The sequence below is a fragment of the Ooceraea biroi genome, chromosome 9 (assembly GCF_003672135.1).
Source record: "Ooceraea biroi isolate clonal line C1 chromosome 9, Obir_v5.4, whole genome shotgun sequence".
NCBI classification, from domain to species: Eukaryota; Metazoa; Arthropoda; class Insecta; order Hymenoptera; family Formicidae; genus Ooceraea; species Ooceraea biroi.
In genome coordinates, this window is record NC_039514.1 from 8186823 (window position 1) to 8199169 (window position 12347).

The following is a 12347-nucleotide window of genomic DNA, read 5'->3' on the forward strand; positions in this document are numbered from 1 at the left end:
ATTAACGTCTCTTTAGCATGATAATCCATACGCGATATCCATTAGCCCGTCAAAATACATCACGGCGGTTAAGCGATTTGCTTGCGGCGACGAAATTACGCGAAGATGGACAAACATAATTTAAAAAATGTTTGTTTAATAGGTTTTCGCAAATTCCTAATTTTCATTGCTCGCGTTTACTGTTATTTCTATATTTTTCGAAGTTGTATTTATTGTTAAATTATGATGTTTTACAAACTTCGATGTTAACTTTTCAAAAACATAAAAAAGTGAGAATTTATTTAAAATTTAATCGCGAATCGCGTAATCCAGCGATCCATATATCTTGCATTTTACATTTTCTAATCAAAAATGTTAGGCAACCAAAATTAAAATTAGTTCAAAAATATTCATAGCGCAAAACCGAAATGTATTCAGATTCAATTATATTATATAATATATGCGATCAACACGACACGCGAATATGTATGATATGGATGACCGATTTTTCGTAGAAATTTAATCTTTTTTATAATTAGTCAATTATATTTCGCTAGTTAATTATCAGAGATCAATGATAGCTTGTTAGAAACGCTATAATCTCAGCTTTCAAATAATATTTGCACCACTTTTTATTAGTAGAAAATGATAAATTAAAATATATAAGACTCCTAATAGAAGAAGAAAAGGTTATTCTATAACATATGCAACGGAATACAATTATTTATCATAAAAATGTGTATTATTACCTTGCTTCGAGTTATTGATTTACCTCGATTTCCTCTTATCGATCGCGGTTTGTTCATCGTACGTGTTACATCGGGATACTACTTGTGGGGATTTTCTATTGTAAAGTGGCTTTGTGAATTACTCAAAAGTGCAAGAGAGAGAGAGAAATTTTACACTAAATCGATCAAACGGTATAATTGAAAATGATAAATCGGTAGTTAACGTTATTGTATCGGGCGTAGAGTGCTGCTGCAGCTATTATCCTACGAGCCCACAATCTACCATTGGTAAATGGAATTTTAATGGACGCACAATAAAGCGAGTGCATTTATTCCGCTCGCCGAAACAGTGTAGTAAGTCATAATCAATCGTAACGAGCGTGGTTCATTTTTCAGATAGTATCGGTAGGTGCGCTCACTATTACATCTCTATTCCATTATGTGGAAAATGCACGCGCGCAAACCTATAAATATAGTAATATGGGATCCATGAGTTGTACAATTAAACGCGAAAATGCATTACCGCATTTGCAGTAGCTTTCATAAAGCTCGCTTCCTTTCTTTCTTTCACCTCCGTATTCATTTTCAAATTCTCCCGTTTATGAATGTTCGCTATTTACTTTTTCGGTAGCCATCTTCTTGAGTGCCCGCGCTCGCTTCATCATCCAGCACTTTATTTCTTCATGAACATTATTTAACGTCGCGATGTGATATTACCAGGTATAAGTGTTAAAATTTACTGGCTCGCATGAATTTATCGCGCCCCGTCGCAAATTGCCGATGGTAATAGAAAAGAGATTAGTTAAAGCGTAGCCGGGATTTTTCAGTATTTACCGGCGGCGTCCGCAATATATTTTCTTCAAGAACTAATTTCGTCCAGAAGAGGCAATGGCTACGCGAGACTTATTACCTAGCTACCTTACGGTCTCCCCCGATAAATAGAAAATCAAGAATCTCATCGGTAACGAACTTACTTCGATAGACTATCATAACTCACCTCCGGCTGGTACTCGTCGGAGGGTCGTCGTCCGGCCCCGCAGGAAAAGCTCCGTGACGCGGAAGTAATTTTCAACTCTGAACCGTGTTCTATCGTGGATGGCGGGGCCTCGTTATTCGACCCCGTTGTCATCAGAAGGGCTCTGATATTTGCCACCGTTACCTCTCATCCTCTCTCCTTTCGCCCCTTCCCTCCCCCCCCCCTCTCTCTCGCTCGCTCGCTCTTTCTCAGGTACCTCATGCATACCCGGTTATACGGACGCACGAATACACATACACGTATAGGCACATACGTACTTCTACCTTTACGCTCTCCCTCCAGCGAGCTTCGTATCAGACGTTCTTTCCATTTTCACGCAGATTTGCTCAAAGCGAGAGAAAGAGAGAGGAAGAGAGCGGAGCAAGCCGGAATCGAAGGTGAAGGAGGGACAGAACGCCCGAAAGGAAAGAGTACGAGGGAACACGAACGTTTACCCTGCAGCCTCAATCTGGGTGGCGTGTGATCTTCGTACACGCGCTCACTCCTTTTGCTCGTTGCACTTTGAATACCGGCAGGGAGAACGAACGGCCGAGAACTGAATGAGAAAACGAGAGGGGATGAGCGCGGGCGCGCGAGTGCGAGCGGAAGAGAGACATGGAAGAGAAAGAAAGAAAGAAATAGAACGAACGACTACGTTATCGCACCATTGTACGTGACCCGAGCTCTCCGCAGGCATTTTTCCACGGTAGACGTGGTCGTCGCTCCTGCATCTCAGACGAAGCGGGTAACGTGAGTGCACCGGAAAGAGGGTTTTCCGGTATCCGATCAAGCGCTCGCTCGTTTTGCTGTAACGGCAATGAGGCGGAGGTAACGTAGAGGCAACGCGGAGGTAATATAGGTGACAATTAGGGATCGAGACAGCAGTGTGGTGGACATGCCACGTGCTTTCCTTCAGGAAAAAAAGCGTCACCGATGGCGCACCGATACGATACGGACATGTTGGAAAATACGCCTATCTGATTTTGCATTGTCGTGCAATTTCGTTGGAAATTTTCAAGAATAAAATTCTCGTGCCTCGTGCCTAGAAATGCTATAATTTGCGCGATAATTTGCGCGATCGTGCAAACGTGGCGCACAATAAACGTGATGGACGATCTTGCGTGAGGAGCACGATATATTTTGAGTTTGTGTCGGGCTGACGCGTGCAACGAACCAGTTATACTTTTGCACCGAAAAAAAAGGTTTACGGTCGTGACGTTACTCCAATAATGGTACAAAAAAGAAATAGTGTCCTCCGTGCGAGCGCTCCTGCGTGCGAGGGGGAGATTATGACTCGCTTCTTATGAGGTGCACGCGAATTAAGCCGGACAGGCTGGGCTCATCTAAATTCACGAAACGCCGGAGAGTAGCCGGACCTCGGACCTACTAGACGCAACCTGATGGAAACGGAGCGGAATACGGCAGCCAACCAGCTAGCGCCTCTCCCTTTTACGTTTGGACGGTCGTTGTCGTGCCTGCGGCGGGACAATTGCCAACGGTGGACGTGTTTCATTAACGCCGACACACCGGCGCGGACGAGGCTTTGCGAGAGAGAGAGAGAGAGAGAAAGAGTGAGACACATCCACGGTATAACTCGTATACGTCTTCTCTGTAATACGAGCGGTCCTCGCACCGCGGCCCTCTTCAACGTACCTACCTGTCCTGTCGCAACCGAGCTAAATGAATCTGTTTATTCTTTCATGTTAGAATTTTATTTCTATCTGTCCTTTTGCGCACTTTTCGTACTTTTATGCCACTCGGCTTACGCCCCATTTTCCTCGAAATGTGATAAATGTGACAGTTTATGTCGATAGTTGAAAATTTACGGTGTCAAATGTCAACACGCGTTGTCTTCAGATTCCGATTTGCTTTAAAGTCTTAATTAAATATTATAATTCATCTAAGCTAGACTTCAAAATATAAATATGCTATTAATTTTTGTTTTTATTTTTCAAACCAACTGTCTCGAAAAGTAATCACCGCATGAAAAAAATTTGTTCCACATTTTCTGCTTATTTTTACATGTAAAATCGCCCCTTTTTCCATTTTGTACCACAAATTACGCCGCGCTCTGTATACCTGGCGAATTCCGGCAAAAGGTTGATGACGCATACGAGAAACAAGACTCATAGTGGTTTCTCTCAGCGATAATATTCCCAGAGATGCACTATGATAAATCCTATACGCGAGAGTTATTACGTAGCAGGGGGATTCCACGCATTGCGGGAGATGCGCGCGAGATACACGCGTATTATTATATGTAAATGCAGCCTTTAAAAACGCATGAGGCTAACATTATATTGAGATAACCACTAATCACACGGATAGGTAAATATCTCAGTGTACGTACTATCGCCATAATATTCGAAAACATCATTCAGCCAAAATTCAGACGATTCGACAAACGACTTCTTAAACAATTCAATATACGCCAGGTGTCGAATAGCAAAGACCAAGACGCGAGCAACAGACGGAGACGTTTTTCCATTTCTCTTGGTCTGGTGCGCTGGATAATGGCACGCGCTTCGATGTAATCGACAAGTCGGCGCTGCTGTTTGACTTGGTGACAGTTCGCTTAAGTCCACAGGTATCGACGGTAATTCCCATCGAAATTTCAATCTCGTTTATCCGCAAAGTAACTTCGCCGAACGACCGGTTCGTTGCCAGTCGTGCTAACTCTCCCTTCCTATCCGACCGTGTTCGCTATCCCTTCGTTTCTCTTCATCCTCTCGTCCAGCGCTCGCTCGGCCAACGCGCGGGCGTCACGACGTATCGAATTTTAATCAATCACCGATAGGGACAGCCAATTCCAGAGCCAATTAACATATTCATTCCACGGCACCCGGCATCCCTTTTTTCACCGATTTTCAGCGAAATTTAAATCGCAATATGGCGAACACCATTACGAGATGCCTCGGCTCGAGACTCCGCTCGGTTCTCGCGATCATTACGGCCGCGGCCATTAACGCGGACCGTACGCGCGCGATAATATTGCTCAGATGTATGGTATTAAAAAATAAAGGAAACTAGAAGCGGCTAAGGGCTCGCTTTCATTATGTAGCCGCTGGCTAAACCGACCGAGGTGACGCAGCGAATTTTGATATCACACTGCTATAAAGATTTTACATAGAGATTTTTAAGGAGAAAAATATGAGCGCGAGGTAAGCCGAGCGATGATTCCGCCGACCGCGAATATCTTGCACCTAATAAATCTTAAGCCGAGAGTTAAACAACTTTTATCTGTGACTACGTAATCGGATTAATCGAACTTTTACCTTTCCGAGCGTAACTGCTGCAGAAAATTGCATCCGCAAGCTCAAACTTTGATAACTACTTCAAAACGGAAAGTTTGCATGTCACTATCGGTACTGCTGCCAGTAGCGAAGGTCCGTCTCTGATCAGACTAGTCAAGGAGAAGAGCCGTTCGATGTCAAGCGAATCAGACTGCGGATATCGTTGCATGTTTTTGCACTGGATTCGTAACAATTGTTTGAAAAATCACTCGTATACCGTGAATTGTGAAAGAAACCGCTAATCGAACTGCGGAATTAACGGAAACAACAAACTTTTGTACATGTAACAACAGCAACCCCTCACGCGCATACGAGCGTATGTATCCACCTATCTTCCTCTTCTCTCTCCCTTCTCTCCGTTTTTCTGTAATAATTCAATAATGGATAGTCATTGCAGGAAAGCCCCCATAAAATTGCTCTTAATCCACGTTGGTATGACATAAATATGTGCAGATAAAATATATACACATCGGTGCGGCGTGGCACGCTGCGGCGCACGCGTTCTCTGCTATGTCGACATATGCACGTTGGTTACACTGGTACCGATGGATTATAGATTACCGTACGTGGCCGTACGCGGACATGCTATTAGCGGATTACCGCATGGACCGGCGACAATTTTCCACGGTTACGTTTTGTGCGCTCTCTCCTACTTTACAGCATCGATCCTCTTTCTCCGTCTCTCTTTTTATACTAGTCTCGTTAGAAACCCGATCTCGATAGGAGAGCGCTTCAATCCGCTTGAGAGCTCTCGGACAGAGCACAGTAGCAAAACCGGGAGGGTTAAATTTCCTTCCCCTTGCTTTTCGAAGTTTGTTTCCATCGGTTTTAGACACATATCGGACTCGGCCATACGAGAGAGTCTACAGTCGTTTCTTTGCTTTGACTAGTCTTGTGGGCACATTATACAGAGCGTTCTTCGTCGTTACCTTAGTTAGTCGTTTAGTCGGAATTATTATAACATGCTTAGCGGAGAAAAGAAAATTTAGCCTATTAATTAACGTTAATCCAGCCAAATGAGGATTCCTTTCCCTTGAATTAGGAACGTTAAAATTAAATACTTGTTCATTAGCAGGATATTTGGGAATCTAGTGGCGACCGCAAACAGATTAGAAGGGCTTGCATCGCCACGATGCTGTCGCAAATCGCGGTAACGTTACGATTAACAACGAGGTCAACGACATTAGCGCGCGGGAAAGCATAATTTGTCGGGTTAAAACAAATCACTTGCAGCACCGAGGCAATCTAGGCTAATCTAGATATATCTAGCAAAAGAGAAGATTAAAGGTCAGGTGTAAAAAACAATGCAGTAATGACATCGTCGCGAATCGACGACGCGTCGACGTCGGCAAACAGGTGTAAGACTCTTTTTGGCGACTGCTTTTGGTGCAAGATTAAAAGCGTTAAAATGAAACAGTCTTCATTAGGAGAACGCGGGGAGCTTGATTTCGCCCGCAAACAGATTAGAGGTGGTCTCCTTTCCACGAGGGTGCCCCGGGCAAGTAATTGCCTACACGCCGGGCAAGCGGAAATGGGACGCGCCGCGTAAGCTCGTTCCACTTTTTCGCCTCCGTAAGACGATCCCACTTTCACCTGCCCGAGAACCACCTACTCTTCATCCTGGCAAGTTAATGAAAACCACGTTAACGTACCGATTGTTATAACATTACGGTATAACGGTCGACTCTTTGAGAACATTCGTCACCTCGCTGAGACAATCTTTCCGACTGCCTGAAGAAGCAATCGCGACTGCGATTTACGTTATACGATTTACATCGGTTACGTAACTTACTTAAAGAAACCGCAAACAGATACGCGACGATTCTCGTTTATAATATTTTAAGGAGTCGTTGGTCGCAACATCGATGCGCCCACAATTGCTTTACAGTACAAAGCTGCAAACGCAGTCGCGTATGCATACAGCATACATAACGTAGCAACACTGTTGTAAAACCGTTTAAGAAACGGCGCAATCTTAAGCGGCTCGAAGCGAGGCTATAAAAGCGCAAGCGTATAACATGAACCTTCCTTCGTTGTCTTCTACCGAAATACGTTCGATCGACCCACTAACCTTCTCAAGTTCTCTCTCCTGAGAACTGTCTTTATGCTTGCAGTGGAAAGAGATCTCAGGATAAGGCGTGAGTCTTTTTATCACCAAAGCTCGCAAAAATAAAATCCGTAATCCTGCGATATATATAAACGAACTCGGTGATATTAATCATATAAATTTCACAAAAGTACCGACGAATATGTTGTACATTGCAACGTGATACGAATTTTAATAGCGAGAAATCACTGACATTAAAAAGCTCTATGGAATGTGCTACACATGCACACGCGTATAATATAATTGAAGTATAAAATCGCGTAAAATTTATGCAATGTCCGCTAATATTTTGTACAATCAATTTGCAGTTATATTGTCCATAATTACTTGTCATTTCAGGAAAATACTTTGAAATGTTTTTCAGAATAAACTGATAATTGTGTCGCTTGCTCGTTATATCGTACTGCCCATGATAAAGAATATTTTTGGTAACGCGTATCAATATATTATAGACTAAAGCAAAGCGTTCAGGACGATTTTACTTTCCACTAGGGTAGACATCAATTTTATACGTCGGTGAAACGATACCGTAGGAGCGTCTCCCCGTGGCACGGTCTTTATATATAGGCCTATTAATTATTCCTATCGCGTAGACCCCGGTCTGGCTTGTATTCCAGCACGTTGCAGTTGCAGTTGTAATGCATCCGCGGTCGCTCGTTTCGAGACGACCGATGTAGCGGAAACTCTACCGCTGCGTCCTACCGTTCAAGAGGAGCATGTTCCATTCGCGTACCATTTACAACTTCGAGCACCGTTCACAATTGCGAATCTTTCATAATTACAAATTCCATTTAGTTCTTTTGATATTTTCTACGGAATTTGTGTTCTCTAGCCCTGTCGTCAGTATACAGGGTGTCCCGGGTTTTAACCGACAAACTGCGGGAGCATATTCTACTAGTGGAAATAAGAAAAAATTCTTATATCGAGTTTGCTTAGAAATGCTTTATTACAAAGTTATAAACCAATATTGAAAAGAAATATGAGATAAGTAACAACGTAACATAGTGTAGAATTTGGAAGGTCGAAGATGTTTATGTTACGTGTATTCACATGTATTCATGTTCGCTATGTTGAAACGATTCAGTATGATTGTTACTTTCACAACAGTAGCCGTTAGATTTCAATCGTCGTGTCAACTAGCAATTACTATCAGAATGCCAAAAGTGTTTTCAAATGAGGAATACACCGATATTCATTTCGTGTACGGATTCTGTGACGGAAATGCACGAGCTGCCGTACGAGAGTATCAACGTAGATTTCCTAACAGGATAGTACCAGATAGATTTAAAGCAACGAATTACTAATTCAGTTACTGAGATGCAACAAAATTTTCAGGAATGTCGTACCGTAACAAATTCTGTACTACGTCGATGTCTAGCTTGTATCGATGTGCAAGGACAACATTTTGAAACGCGTCACTAAATCATTGCGTAGATAATTTATATTTTTGTGAAAAAATCCGTTGTTACTTATCTGATATTTCTTTTGAATATTGGTTTATAACTTTGTAATAAAGCATTTCTAAGCAAACTCGATATAAGAATTTTTTCTTATTTCCACTAGTAGAATATGCTCCCGCAGTTTGTCGGTTAAAACCCGGGACACCCTGTATTATATGTAAGAGAGAGAGAGAGAGAGAGACAAGTCACAGATTATTTAGATAAAACAAACGTATCGCGGAATATAGACGGATAACAAATATTGGGTTGTAACAAACATTCGTAGCGTTGTTTAATTTTTCTTATGAAAAACATAAAAAGTTCTGCGTGTTCGGAAGAAAGAAATCATAAAGACCGCTACCGCAAAAATGACAAATAGTAGTGGAAAAAAACAGCGCATATATATACTTGAATAAATATCTATACACATATGTAATAATTGTCTCGAAATAAATATTGTAAATAAATGTTACTAAAAACTTGCTACGAACTTTTGTTAATGACAGCTGTCAGCATCGAAACACGTGAAATATTTCATTACGTGTTATTATATAATCCTGAAAAACCGCGCTCTACCGACCGCGTGAGTATCCCAAGTCTCAACCTCTATCTCTGTGGACACGAGATACTGTACTTTATACGATTAACGTGAAATAACAGATTCCTGGTTAGAAATTCTAATCGTAGCACCACTGGTGACACAAATCAAAGCAAAGGCCAATGGTCGCTGATGTCCCCAAGTCGGTCCACGCTCCGTTTCTGTGTATAGAGTATATTAGCGTTTGTGTCATATCTACTCCGCTTGTGCACGCTTGTGTTTAGAACCGCACTCGGTTTTCATGCAGCGCGCGCGCGCGTGCGCGCGTGGTGGTGTGAGAGAGAGAGAGAGAGAGAGAGAGAGAGCTGATGTCGTGCGAATATTCATACTTCAACATGGACTCGGTGCTCTCTGGGATGACGACATTCAACGTGTTTGAACAATCCGACGTGTCTTGTATTGCTTTTTGCTCAATTCTATAATCTGCATGGTGGAACAGATTATTTCACTTTAATATGAATTAGCAATTAGGCGGCAAATTAACATTAACAAAGAGTAAACGGATAAAATTATTATCTAATTGCATTGTAACTTTTTTTTTATTCCCGTAAGAGAATCGTTTTCGGGGTAATTACCTTTAATCCTTCTAATAACTCTAGCAATTCGAAAGAAACGTTAATTATTAGTTTTGAAAATATCTTTTGTGACGAGTATATGTACATTACTTGCACCAGTAGTTCGCTGCGCATCATCACTGTTCGGGAGCTAAGATAAGCCTATAATTACGGATAAAACGCGACGACGCGAATGTAACGGGAGATGAGACCCGCTAATCCGTCCAAATGCCCAGAATGCAAAACAGGATGGGATGCAAACGTAGCTACTGAATTACATAGCGCTCTAGGCGAACGATGTAGGTACAACGTTATTATCCTTACTAGTACATCTATCAACGTATACGATAATATACACGTATGTCTTGTTTCTCAAACAATCCTGTCGATCCTAGCTGGTAGCCTGATTTTCCTCGGACGCCAACGCACGCCAACGTTCGTATTTCATGGTTAATCTCGTATTCGTCGTCGTCGATGGCGACGACCGTTACGTGCACTTGTACAATGCGATACGAAAGGTACGCGACGATGCGGGTAGAAAGGAAAGGGGACTATTTCAGCCCAGATTTAGCGTTTCCATTTACATTTAGAGGAGGTTCACGGAAGACCGTTGTTTACTAATCGGATCCAGAAAATGGTGCTCTCGGCCCGTGAGATACGTTCTTCGCGCTGTAAACATGTTCCAATGGTCATCAGTGTACTTTAATATAACCACGGCACACGTTCTAATGCGTCGTGGCGAACACATCGCGGACGATGTTTATTCCCTAAAATTCATTTACCAAGTTAAAAACATTATTATCACCTTTCGCAAAGTATTATATGAAATTGCGAATTGAACGGTGAAATTAGGCCGGTATTAGAGATACTATTGGGTTGGCCAAAAAGTAATTGCGTTTTTTTTTTATATAAATAAAAGGCGAATTTTTCATGGGAAACAAAAACTTTATTAAACAATATATTGTCTATTTTGTTTGATTATCTTTTGCCATTTTTCAGGCAACTTCATGATTCCGCGCTCAAAAAAGTTCTTATCTTTTTCAGCAAAAAACAATTCCAACAACGATTTCATATCCTCATCAGCAGTAAAGGTTTTACCATTCAAGGCGTTTTGCAAAGAACGAAACGAATGGTAATCTGATGGTGCCAGGTCTGGCGAATATGGTGGATGTGGTAACATTATGGTAACACATCCCATCCAAGCTGCAACAATTTTTCACGAGTGACCAAACTTGTACGTGGTCTAGCGTTATCATGGTGAAACACAACACCTTTGCGATTCACCAATTCTCGATGTTTCTGTTTGATGGCATCATTTAATTTATCCAGTTGACGACAGTATACGTCTGAATTAATGGTTCGATTTCTTGCAAGCAGCTCAAAATACACAATACCTTTAAAGTCCCACCAGACTGACAGCATAATCTTTCTTTGGTGAATATCTGCTTTTCAAGTGCTTTCAGCAGGTTCATCACGCTTGCTCCACGATCTTTTTCGTTTGACGTTGTTGTAGACGATCGATTTTTCGTCGCCTGTTATCATACGTTTCAAAAATCGATCATTTTCCTCACGTTTCAAAAGAGAATCGCAGATGTCAATACGCTTAGTGAGATGAATTTCTTTGAGCTCATGTGCTACCCAAATATCGAGCTTACTAATGTATCCAAGTCGTTTTAAATGGTTCTCAACACTCGATTTCGATGCGTTAAGATTCTCAGCAATCTCTCGTGTCGTTAAACGCCGATTGCAATCGATCAGTGCCCTTATTTTGTCATCATCAATTTCGATTGGCCTTCCTGAGCGTGGTGCATCTTTCACATTAAAATCTCCAGATCGAAATTTAGTAAACCAATTTTGACACTGCCGCAGTTTTAAAGCATCTTCGCCATATACATCAGATAACTTTTGATGAGCTTGCACAGCGTTTTTCCCTTTTCGGAAGTAATAAAACAAAATATGAGGAAAATGTTCTTTTTGATTTTCCATTTTGAAATCGACGGCAAAGAAACAATTGTTAACGAAATCGTGTAGTTTCTTTTTGTAAAACAAGCTTGAACTGTGAGTTGTTAACCTACATAATGAATTTGCGGTTTAGAATGAAGTTAGTCACATTTCAAGACATGTATGTCCATCTATTGGAAAAAAACGCAATTACTTTTTGGCCAACCCAATATAAAGGTAATTTTTCAACGCGATGTATGCTCGCGCGCGAGCACGTGGACGCGAGCACGTGCTCGACACTCATTGGTCAGTGATCCGGCCATGTAACCCGGCTATTACTATATTCTGCTGTTAGATCATGATCACGGATTGATTAATATTATCAATATCTTCGTGCAAAGAAGTCGCGGCAAAATAAATAAAAACAATTTTATTTGAAAGCTAAGTATCTAGTGTTTCCAACGAACCCACAAGTTTAGGATAAATATCTACCTCATATAATTAATTTGCGAAGTATCAGATCCACGTCTAGGTTTGACGAAATCAGAAAATCATAAACAGAAATCGTATCGTGTGCATCACGATAAAATAATAAATACATTTTTGTTACGATACCATTGTGTTGAAAATTGTATAATAAAGTACAAAAAATTTGGCACGATAAATATTAGAAAGAAAAGAGTGGAAAAAACA

At 41.4% G+C, this 12347-nt stretch overlaps 1 protein-coding gene across 1 annotated transcript in view; it reads left to right on the top strand.

Moving 5' to 3' along the window:
* LOC105278910 (discoidin domain-containing receptor 2) overlaps window positions 1-12347 on the top strand; it is a 178399-nt gene that overhangs the window by 115319 nt on the left and 50733 nt on the right. The window lies entirely within an intron of this gene.